General features: G+C 43.8%; 1 long non-coding RNA gene across 1 annotated transcript in view; it reads right to left on the bottom strand.

Moving 5' to 3' along the window:
• Positions 1 to 12,526, bottom strand: part of LOC124619372 — a 547,306-nt gene that overhangs the window by 88,306 nt on the left and 446,474 nt on the right. The window lies entirely within an intron of this gene.

The following is a 12,526-nucleotide window of genomic DNA, read 5'->3' as shown; positions in this document are numbered from 1 at the left end:
TAAAACCACCATCCTAAGTTTTCTCTTTTCTCTGATTTTATTAAAACCGTATCGAAACTTTTCGGATTGACCAGGTACTTTAGCGAAGCAGTAGTATCCACTGACTTTAAAAAATCATTGAAATATTAAAAGCTTCAGTGAAACATCGCATCATAGAACACCCTCATGGTACATACTTTAATTTAGCTGTTAACGGTGTAGCTGGATCCTGGCAGTTTTTAATCCTAGTACATACTCTGATCCCAAGAGTCGAAAAAGTTCTAGATTAAAATTTAATTTTACACATTCATTTCACTTGCTTTGCACACTGTTTTAGGCGTACCAGTTAAGAAAGGAGAAGCGAATTCATTAAAAGCAGCGGATGAGTCAGCTGCAGCAAAGATTGTTACCTTTTTATTTTCTCACGTTACTTTTTCGCCTGCTTCTGCAACTGCACAAGCATGATTTCTTGCATAGAAATGAAAACAGAGAAAGGAAAAACATCTGTACAAATGTACTGAAACGTCCCCTTAGAAAAATTAGTGAATTACTGTGCTGGTAAACCGCTTACGTTATTTGATTTTCAAATAGCTGAGCAAAACTGAACGTACTCAGATATTTCTCTCTTTACTTACTCTGATCAACACTAAACTGACATACAATATTTTTAGCGCAACGCAATCTGACTTTCAATAATCCCTACAAAAGACTGGTCTTGACTAACAATAACCTATACCTTTCATGAATCACTTACCTCACAAAAATCTTCATTACTCGAACTACTGCAATACAGCGACCGCCAATACTGCCAGCTAAATAAAAGATTCTAACTACTGTATATGAGTTCATGACATCAAGTCTTACAAATTTACTGTCTCTGATGGACACACGTGCAGATCATCCGCTCTCGAAACGCCGCCATCTCTCTCCCCACTTCCACCACTGCTGGCGGCTCACCTCCAACTGCGCAACGCTACGCGCTGTTCACATCCAACTGCCCAACACTACAATAGCAAATAACCCAACAATGCCAACCAGCCACAGACTGCACACAGCACAGTCAGTGATTTTCATACAGAGCGCTAGGTGACGTTACCAACATAAAAACCTAAACAGCCTACTTACAGGACCTTTTAGTCGACTGTGATGCGATATGCAATCTGGACAACTTCAGTAACTAATGGTTGGTTATACTACTTCTGTGGTTGTATGAATTGCTTTAGCTTTTGCTACGGCAGTTCCCGCGTTGAAACAATGGACTCTACTGTTCCAGCTTCCGCACAAATGAACATTTGCTCATATCTGTTAATAATGCTGTTGGTGGATATTAAACAAAGATTCACATCAAAACGATATAGGGAAAGACAACCACGAGAACTATGGCTATACAAAATTATACCGGAAGAGTGAAAACGCTGTTTGTAACAAAAATAACGACGATGATAGCTGGGTAGATGTAGTTGACGTCTGACGTTTGCTGGTGGTGTGGTGGTTGCCTGAGAGCATCAATAGAAGCGTGATGTAGCGCTGCTCCTGGGCGTCATGGAAGGCAAGTTTATTACGGGCGGAGGCCCCAGAGGTCTCCCTTTTCACGGAAGCACCGCCTCGGGACTGACTATAAAGCACCAGCACAGACATCCCACGCGGCGTCGTGTCGGGCGAAGATCTATAGGGGCCGCTTCAGAACGACCGTGACACCAACACAACGCCACACTACGTTGCTCTAATGGCGGCGTACGCTCGAGTCGTCGAAGAAACGCTGACGTACGGGGTCTGTCAATTTTTCTCAACACTTATGTCTTTCCGTTAAGACAGAGGTGCTCAACCCGTCGATCGCGATCGACCGATCGATTACTTTATGAGTATATTCTTCAAAACTTTTGTCCGAAATCTGTTTCAACGAGCTGTCTTTGTAAAATAGCAGTTTGCTGACACTGTGTATTTGTAGGCGGTAAATTTGACAACATTGTCTCCATGTGTTTCAAGTTCACCTGCATTTCACCGCCTTTAACACTCTCGCCAAGCGTAAACTGTAATTAAAAGTGAAACACTTACGTCAAACAAGTCAAAACTGTCGGATCAACAAAGATCAGTGGATCGAGAAGCTGCTAACAAGTGTATGGCCGAGCTGACAGCACCGACGACAGAGTTTGAAAACCGATTTTCAGATTTCAAGACAATATAATCTCTCCTAATATTCACAGCTGCACCTTTCCAAACTTTTTATCGAAAGAAAAATACCTTTTACGTATTCTTTGTAATTAAAGCAGTTAATTTTGGCTACGGTGTTGTTTTATGCTTAAACCTTTACGGATTTTTAAACCAATATATTTGCAAATGAGCTAAACTGCATGTAACAGATCTTAACACTAAAAACGTTGAGCAGTCCTGCGTTACGTTGACGAAACGGTTGTTAGATGATCGTAAATCCAATGGGATACGTATTGGTACTGAAATTGTTACGCCATCAGTTATCAAATGTGTGATATTTTCAGCACAACATGTTTTGGGACTATATTATTCCATTATTATTAAACGCTATAAACAAGGAAAACAATAAATCGCAATACTGTACGCACCGACAACCATACAAAGTTATTTGTAACGTCATGTGCGTACAACACACCTTAAAGCTTCTGATGCCGTTACGCAAGTGAAAAGTAAAAACCTAGCAGCAAAAATGCATTTTCAAACAAAAAATTCTTCTTAGTATCTCTCATATTGGCGTGTTCTACTCTAAAAGCACAGTTGTTAGCTAAAGGCAGCCACTTTCACCTACCAAAGACAGTACTTCCGTGCAACGCCTATGTAACAACCCCAACGATGCTACTATCGTAAAAACTATGAACATTTTGTGTGAAGCCTCAGTAAATTAAAAACCTATGTTGCAGTGTTAGTCCATGTAGAATATCCCATAGAAAACATAAAAACTAAAGCCACTAATTTGAATTAGTTGGTGACTGCTTTCCAAGGAAGACATCGCTGAAGTGGTCCCAGAAATGTCCCTTGGGCACTTCTGCCTTCTCATTTAACATCTTGTCGCATTCTTTTCATGAAGCACAAAAATTCTCCACTTCCTCTAAAATTGACAACCACCACCCTATATCCTCAAAATGCGATACCCTCGTGCTGTCTGTGAAGTTACCGAACGAATGCTACTCTTTATTGAGGTGCTTCTCCGCCACTGACGAGCCATTCTCTTTATTATTATGTTCTTTAAACGTCACTCTAAAGTTTCTTCCCGTTTGCTCCGCGTACGACATTTCGCAATCTTGACACTTAATTGCATAAACTTTCCCCTTCCCCGTGGTGTTCTCCTCTGTGCCACCGCTCCACGTTGTTGTCCATCGTGAATGCAATTCTAACCACTTTCTTGTTATATATTCTCGCTAATTTATGTCAAATAATTCCCCAATATGGCATTATTCTACTTTATGCATCTTTTTCTCGTTTTGTTGGTTTCTGTGCCCTACCGCTATACCCATCCTATCCATTAAACCTACGTCAAAATCATTTTCTACGGCTTTTTGTTGAAGTGTTTTCGTTTCTTCATCCTCGTTCTTAGGATGGAATTACCTCTGTGCATAGTGTTTTTAAAGGATGCTAACTTACATTCATGACCGTGAGATATTCCTATCTCAAATTTTTTATGCTTAGGCTCGATCCACAAATCAAGATTATTTAAAACTCCCTGTTTCTCAAGTTGTATTACATTCTTATGCATTTTGTTAACATCACTCGGCAATATAACGGTGCCTAATGCCATGGATGCTTTAAGGTATGTTATACTACAGAATGTTATACACTGAGGAGCCAAAAAAACTGGTACACCTGCCTAATAACGTGTAGGACCCCCGCGAGTACGCAGAAGTGCCACAGCTCGACGTAGCATCGACTTGATTGATGTCTGAAATACTGCTGGAGGGAACTGACACCATGAATCCTGCAGGGCTGTCCATAAATGCGTAAGAGTACGAGGGGTGGAGATCTCTTCTGAACAGTATGTTGCAAGGCATTCCTGATATGCTCAATCATGTTCATATCTGGGGAGTTTGGTGGCCAGCGGAGGTGTTTAAACTCAGAAGAGGGTTCCTGGTGCCACTCTGTAGCAATTCTAAACATGTGGGGTGTCACATTGTCCTACTGCAATTGTCCAAGTCCGTCGGAATACACAATGGGCATGAATTTATTCAGGTGATCAGACAGGAAGCTTACGTACGCATCACCTGCCAGAGTCGTATCTAGACGTATCACGGGTTCCATATCGATCCAACTGCACACGCCCCACACCATTACACAGCCTCCACTAGTTTGAACAGTCCCCTGCTGAAATTCAAGGTCCAGGGATTCATGAGGTTGTCTCTATACCCGTTCATGCCCATCCGCTTGATTCAATTTGAAACGAGACTCGTGCGACCAGGCAACATGTTTCCAGTCATCAACAGTCTAATGTAGACGGGCCCAGGCGAGGCGTAAAGCTTTTGTCTTCGTACGTCCATATTTAAATTGGATGTGGTGGGACATCAGCTGGTATAATTTTTATTAAAAATGAAACTCCTCCAGCTGTACGTAAGATTTCATATTTAATTGGCTACTAGTTTCGACGTTTCGTCAACGCCATCTTCAGGCCCGTACACTTCCATTATATCAATTGTGTGTGGCTGCGTATTAGAAGTCCGCGGTGAGACCAATACGTGTTCCACATGGATGGCGGGCAGTAACTAGTGTGGCACACGCTTTATATACCCTCCACTGTTAACACTGCCACCTGCTGTCTGTAAGTGGTTATTGCACGGTGACGTCTAACATACGCGATGGTCACATTAATGTGACTGGATCGTGTAAATCAAGCTGCACTAGCACGAAACCTCGAACATTTGCAAAGAAAGTGCGAGTTGTTTCAAGCTCGTTTGAATGGCGCGAGTGTCTTTCAGTAATGTTGCCAAAGAGTGAAGTGGAGATAAAAAACTGTACTAACAGCTCACACAGAACGCAGAAGCCTACGAAGCAGCCCCCAACTGTCACACGTTTCACCCGTGGATGTACGCAAAGAAATCTTTGCCAAAACCTGGAAGAGAGTGTTCTCCGGGAGCGGTACATGTCTCGTAGGCGTGCGCTCCACCAACAGCTACAGGATAATTACTCGCTAAGGCACCCTGCCTCATTTCCTGCACTCGCTGCGCACGCGGATTAGGGAACTGAATGGCGCCTCGTTAGGATTTAAATACTTTTTGGAATCCTCTTCCCCCGTAGCCCCTTGCCACATTGCCAAGTTCTTGCTGCGTCTTCAGTGAATTCCACCTCTCTTAGTTCACTGACTGCATTTGTATCTTCACCCATTCAAGACAACTTTATATTGCGTCCGTCTCAGCGACCTGCTTTCTGTGCCGTATTCTCAGGGAACTCATTTTTTTAAAAAAGTTTAGAATGGGGGGAACCACTGGTAACGGGTACACATTCACCAACGACAAATTGTTCGTTCACATTCAGCAATTTAAGAAAGTATTCTAATCCGTTCTCCAAATTTTTAACAGTCTGTTTTTTAACTGTCAATCAGGATTTCGGACAAATTTCCTATTCCCACTTACATACTGAAAGTGGGACCCTCTAACAAATCTTCTGAACGATACTACACCGTTATAACATTCTGTATGCAGGGACAAATGACGACACAACTGTTAAATGCGAATAATTTAGGGAAGGTTTTACCGTGACTGTTATTAATATCGAATGAACGTATTAGTTTATTGTTACCGGTCAGAATTTATTTTCTTTCCTCTACGCGTTTCAGAGCCATCACGTGGATTTCTGTCAATTAATATGACGTGTGTGTTATTTGTACGAATTTTGGGACAAAACTTTGAGAGATGTTCTAATTTAGTGTTCTGGTTCATTTTCTGTGGATGTTAACCCAAAAGCACTACACACAACACATATACGTCGTATTAATTGATCAGTTTCCGATCAACCATTGGAAAGGAAAATGCATCTGCACAAGAACCAGGGTATTCCATGAGGTTTCGGATTTGCATAAAGATGACGTTAGCATCACGATATTTCGGTTTACGTCTATTCAACCATCCTGAACTGCGGTTACACGTGAGACTGTTGATGCACGTCGCTGGCTTTATACTGAAGGTAGCTTCCGGTGGCCCAGGTACACAGGTTTTCATCACATAAATCACCCTATGCCGAGTTTAGCGCCATCTGACGTTTCTATTTTTAATTTATTGGCGTTTGGGACGCGCCTATATAATGATCTCAATAGTGGAAAGCCAATTACGACCATACAAACATAAGGGCACACGACACCCAGTCTTCGAATGGAGAAAACCTCGCACCCGTGCCCCTTCGGTTACCCATCCGTCGCCAGACCTGTCTAATACGCTGAGTTGACAAAAGCTATGGAACAGCGATATGCACATCCATAGACGGCGGTAGTATCGGTACACAAGGAATAACAAAGGGCGGTGCACTGGTGGAGGTTTCATTTATTTTGTATTCTGTTGATTCATGCGAATATATTTCCGACATAATTTTGGCCACAGGACGGCAATTAACGGACTTTGGACGCGTAATAGTACTTGGAACCAGACACGTGGGACATTCCATTTCGGAAATCGTTGTGGAATTAAATATACCGAGATCTACAATGTCAAGAGTGTGCCGAGAATACCACATTTCAGTCATTTCCTCTCATCGTGGACAACGCAGCGGCCGAGGGCCTTCACTTAACGACCGATAGCAGCGGCGTTAGCGTAGATTGTCAGTGCTGACAGACAATTAACACTCCGAGAAATAACCGTAGGGATCAATGTGGGACGTACGACGAACGTATCCATTAGGACAGTGTGACCAAATTTGGCGTTAATATGCTATGGCGACAGACGACCGACGAGGGTGCCTTTGCTAACAGCACATCGCCTGCAGCGCCTCTCCTAGATTTCTGACCACATCGGTTGTGTTCTGGCGAAACCACAAGCTCCGGAACGAAGGGAACGGTCGTTAGTGGACGGCTGTAGACAGGCACTCGCAGAACAGATTGTAGTGATCCGTATCAAGTGCTTATTTGGACTTTGTCTACAGCGGAGATTAATAAACTGTTCGCATTAACTCTGACTTGGTTGCATGTCACTTGCGACACCTTTGTGAATACAAGTTAAGTATTACTCAAATGGTTCAAATGGCTCTAAGCACTATGAGATTTAACATCTGAGGTCATCAGTCCCCTAGACTTAGAACTTCTCAAACCTAACTAACCTAAGGACATCACACACATCCATGCCCGAGGCAGGATTCGAACCTGCGACCGCCGCAGCAGCGCGGTTCTGGACTGAAGCGCCTAGAACCGTTCGGCCACAGGGGCCGGCGTTAAGTATTGTCATTTTGCTTTATAGAAATAAAACTACTAATGTTATTTGCTTGAATTGGTGTATAGCATTCCGAGAACGCAGCAGCCTTTAAGCACCCTATAAGCGACGAGTGGGCAAGATCCGACAGGTTGGACCCTAGATGACTGGAAGACAGTGGCCTGGTCAGATGAGCCCCGATTTCAGTTGGTAAGAGCCGATGGAGCGTTCGTGTGTGACGCAGAGATCACGAAGCCATGGGCCCACATTGTCAGCAACGCACCGTGCAAGCTGGTCGTGGCTCATATGGTATGGGCTACGTTTACGTGGAATGAACTGGGTTCTCTGCTCCAACTGAAGATCATTGACTAGAAATAGTTACGTTCGGCTACTTGGAGACCATTTGCAGCCATTCATGGAGTTCATGCTCCCAAACAAAGATGGAATTTTTATGAATGAAATTTCGCCATGTCATCTGGCCGCAGTTGTTCGCGATTGGTTAGAAGAACATTCTGGACAACTCAAGCGAATGATTTGGCAACCCAGACTGCCCGACATGAATTGCACCGAACATTTACGGAACATAATCAAGAGGTCAGTTCGTGCACAAAATCCTGCACCGGAAACAAATGCTATAGTGGCAAACGGTTCAATATTGCTGCAGAGGACTTCTAACGAGTTGTTTATATCACGTCGAGTTTCTGCACTGCACCGAGCAAAAGGAGGTTCGACTCGATATTACGAGGCATCCCATGACTTTTGTCATCTCTGTATATTGCTCCATCTATTGCGCGCAGGCCCAGGAACAACGGTGATACTGCATCCACGCCCTCCGTATAACTACGGGCCCGCAGAATCAAAATTCAGTTGTGTAAAAAATATAATTAATTGTCACTGGATGTGCCATTAGGCGTAAAATTACAAATTTTCAAAGATATATAAGAAATCACCGGATCCAGTATTTTATCGAGTAGAAAGCTCCCGTTACGATTAATGTCTTTAGGTAAACGTATCTTCAGAGACTGCTTGATAACTGAATCCCAGAACGATCTAGTCGTGACCAAGACTTTCGTGGCAGCATAATGCATAGAATGTCCATAGGAGATACAGTCTTCGACTATGACTGATGTGCTGGGCGGCGAAAGGCGAGAGTGGCGACCACGCACCTTTCGTGTATTGTGTGTGTAGTCTGGCCAGTGTAGGCTTTTCCACATTGACATGGCATTCTGTTGACTCCAGCCTTTCGTAAATTCTCGTCATCCTTTGCTGAAACCGAGAAGACCATAAGTTTTTGTAGGTGGTCGGTAAATTACTTTAAAATGGTGCTTCCTAAACATTCTGCTTAATTTAAGGGGGAATGCCCTGGATTTAAATAGCTTCTCCTCTTCCTTATCTTGTGAGTGATAACGTTTACTCCTGGTTAAAGCTGATCTAATTTGATGTGACTACAGTCCATTCTCTTTAAACACAGACTGTAGGTGTTGTATAGCTTCTTTACCGGACACACCCTGCGCCATGTGCAACAGCGTATGGAGAACGCTCATAGTTTGTGAAGGGTGGTGATAGATATTCGCATGCAAATAATAGTCCGTATGTATGGACTTACAGTAAATAGAATGCCGTATTGATCCCTCCACTTTCCGACTGACTAAGACGTCTAGAAACGGAAGACAACCATCTTTTTCCATATCTATTGTAAAGTGGATATTCTCGTGGATAGAACTGAGACGTGAATATCTTTATAGCTCTTCGTGACCATGGTTGTACTTGCATCTTTCTGATTCGACGAACATTCAGGCACATCCCTACCTCACAAGGACTGACTCACTAAATCACTTATCACAGAAAATGTCTGGTACTTCAGTTCACTTACCTTGAGTGGTAAGTTGCGATGTGTAGTAATTACTTGAGAGACAGTAACTTTTTAGCCAAGATCGCTTGTAAACAAACTTTATTATTGATTACTAGTTTTGGTAGGTATGGTTACGATCTTCAAATCTCGATAAAATGCTACTCCATGTCGATTGCCACGAAGCACACAGTAGTGAGTGGATGAGACACAAGCATCTGGCTAGTTACTATGAATATTGTGGTTTTAACCTTGACCTGCCGATGCATCACACAACCCATTCCTCACATACCTGGCAAGGTTTTAGGAACAGTACTTGTACAGCTGGTATAGAAGACATCTAATAACCTTTTATAAGAACCTGGAGATGGTAATCACGCTTAGCGAAACAAGTAATCAACAATAAAGGTTGTTTGCAAGCACTTGGCTAAAACGTTCATCTTCTCTCATGTAACATCTGGGACTATTTGGAGCAGCAAATGAATCATCCTTACAGTACTGTGGCTCTGCTGGATTTAAACATGACTGATTGGTGTCAGGTGGGTACAGTACACTCCAAGTACCTGGCAGCCGTCAGTGAGTAGCGTCAGGTGGATACGGCATACCACAAGCTTCTGGTGGACATCAGTGAGTGGTGTCAGGTGGATACGGCACACCCCAAGTCCCTGGTTGACTTAATTGACGCTCTTATCAAGGTTAGACGTGATATAACATGATATTTGCGTCAAGTCAGCTGGGAATGAACAAATTACGAGGGGCATTCAACGAGTAATTGAACACATTTTTGCCTGAAAGAAAGTTGGTTTTACTCTGGATTCCAGTACATAACATTATTCGCCATTATTCTGGCAACAAAACGCTATTTTTCAACATAATTTCCGTTCACTGCGTCAAACTCACTAGGAGGGCCTTACGCCCGCATGGTACCACTCTACTGGTCGACGTCGGAGTCATCACCATCCGCAAACTGCCTTCCGCGGAGTGCATCCTCCATTGGGCAAACCAGGGTAATTCGGAAGGTGCGAGATTCTGACTGTAGGGTGGATGAGGAAAGACAGTCTAATTAAGTTTTGTGACCTCCTCTCGGTCGCAGGTTCGAATCCTGCCTCGGGGATGGATGTGTGTGATGTCCTTAGGTTAGTTCGGTTTAATTAGTTCTAAGTTCTAGGCGACTGATGACCCCCGAAGTTAAGTCGCATAGTGCTCAGAGCCATTTTTTGACCTCCTCTAGGATGCGCAGACTTTTGTGAGGGCTTGCGTTGTCATGGAGAAAGAGAAGTTCGTTTGCATTTTCGTGGCGACGAACGCGCTGAAGTCCGTTATTCAGTATCCTAAGGGCAGCACAATACACTTCCGATTTGATCGCTGCATCGTGAGGGAGGACATCAAACGCTGCAGCTTTGAACTTTTTCGTCGGAGGAGATGTTATGAGGCGCCACTCCATGGATTGCCGTTTTGCTTCCAGTTCGAAGTGTTGAACCCATGTTTCATCGACTGCGACAATTCTGGACAAAACTGTCACGATCAGCCCCGTAACGTGCAAGCAATGCCGCACAGACTTTCTGTTAGGCGGCGAAGAAGCCAGAGGGCACACACCTTCGAGTGCCCAGCTGGTGGGCGAGTGCATCAGCACTGCCAACAGAGACGTCCAATACAGCAGTGAGATGTTTGATAATGATCCGTCAGTCGCCACAAATCAGAATACCCGCACGTTTCAGCATTGCAGAAGTCACAGCGGTGTGCAGCCGCCCGGCACGCGGATGATCGGACCGGTTTGCGCGAGATTGTTGCCGTGATCACAGGCGCCTCGCCCAACGTCTCACCGTGCTTTTTTTCACTGCCGGGTCCCCTTAGATACCCTGCAAGTGCCTCTGAATACCTGCAAGTGACACAAGAAACTCAATGACAGCTCTCTATTTGGAACGCATCTCCGTTACAAACGCCATTTTAAAGGCTACGTATACCGCCGCCATCTATCGGAATTTCATGAAACTATAGTGGCTGAAGCAAGGATGTTCCATTATGTCCTAAGGGCGGTATTACACTATCAAATTTCTTTGTCAAGAATTTGATCAAAGATGTGATCAAATATCCCGTCAAATATATGTGACAAAGATCTTTGACGTAGTACTAGAAGGGGTATTACACTGTCATCATATTTTTTGTCAAAGTTCACGATCGCTGACAACAACAACTTGGTATTAACCGCAGTAGTTGCATGTGCCACAATTGCAGTATGTGCACATGCGGAAGAGGAGGAGGGGAAAAAAGGAATCATATCTGGGTGAAGCCGTGGGTTTTACGACGACACGATAAAAGCATTCAACAAAACTTGTTACATGAGCTTATAGAGGTGGATGTCAAGTCGTACACCAATTACTTAAGAAGAGATAAGCATACATTTCTTTATGTGCTCAGTGAAGTGTATCCTCATATCACAAAGCACAATATTCACTTAAGATCTGCTACATCTGCAGAACACAGGCTCACTGTAACACTCCGATTCCTTGCTACAGGAGAGGGTTAGGTTAGGTCTCCAATCTTCTTAATCTATTTTTGTATTCAGGGTGCCTCACGTTCTAAAGCGCCTCATCAGCTTCATACATCTCTATTAATTTTGTAGTTGTCCGCACACACCAATTGTATTTACCGGCAATGTTTATAAAAACACTACAGATGACAGAACGCTGCAGCGATGCTAGCGCTCCATGTGGTAACATGTCATACTGCAGTGAACAGAAGACAAGCGACTTCTTTGATCAAATCTACAGCGAGGCCCTAGATTTGATCAAATATTGGACGACATTTGACAAAGTTCCGTATTACACCATCAAATATCTTTGACAAAGATTTTTAACAAAGAAATTTGATAGTGTAATACCGGCCTAAGACATGCTGCGCTTTTTTCAACAGAAATTGACCGAAACTGTGTGATTCACTGTTGCACTTCCGTATATATGCAACTTGTGGAACGCTCGTGATGAGTCTCATCACAACAGTGATGTACCCCATCACAGCAGTTGCGCAGGTGTGATGGCCACGTGCAGATAAGCGCGCTGCGACCGTGAAGGTGCCTTTGAGCTGCCACGGCTGGCCCAAGGAGACTGCACAAAGCCAGCAGGTCCGCTGGGCGACCACCGCGCTGGAACTAATTACTGTTCTGCGTCGCAGCTCTCCGTGGCGCGCTACGTCTCAAGCCGCACGCGAAGCATTACTGCTGCAGCATACACCCTGCTGTGTGAAAAGCACAGTGCACAAGGTCAGGCTACCTGCTCTGTTCCGGCTGCACGCTGCAAGGACTCTACGATTACTTACTCAGCATTATTATTTGCCTATTCGCAGAGGTCAC

Source organism: Schistocerca americana, chromosome 6, assembly GCF_021461395.2.
Source record: "Schistocerca americana isolate TAMUIC-IGC-003095 chromosome 6, iqSchAmer2.1, whole genome shotgun sequence".
Lineage (NCBI taxonomy): Eukaryota > Metazoa > Arthropoda > Insecta > Orthoptera > Acrididae > Schistocerca > Schistocerca americana.
The sequence above is the reverse complement of the archived record's forward strand: the minus strand, read 5'-3'. Positions and strand labels throughout refer to the sequence as shown.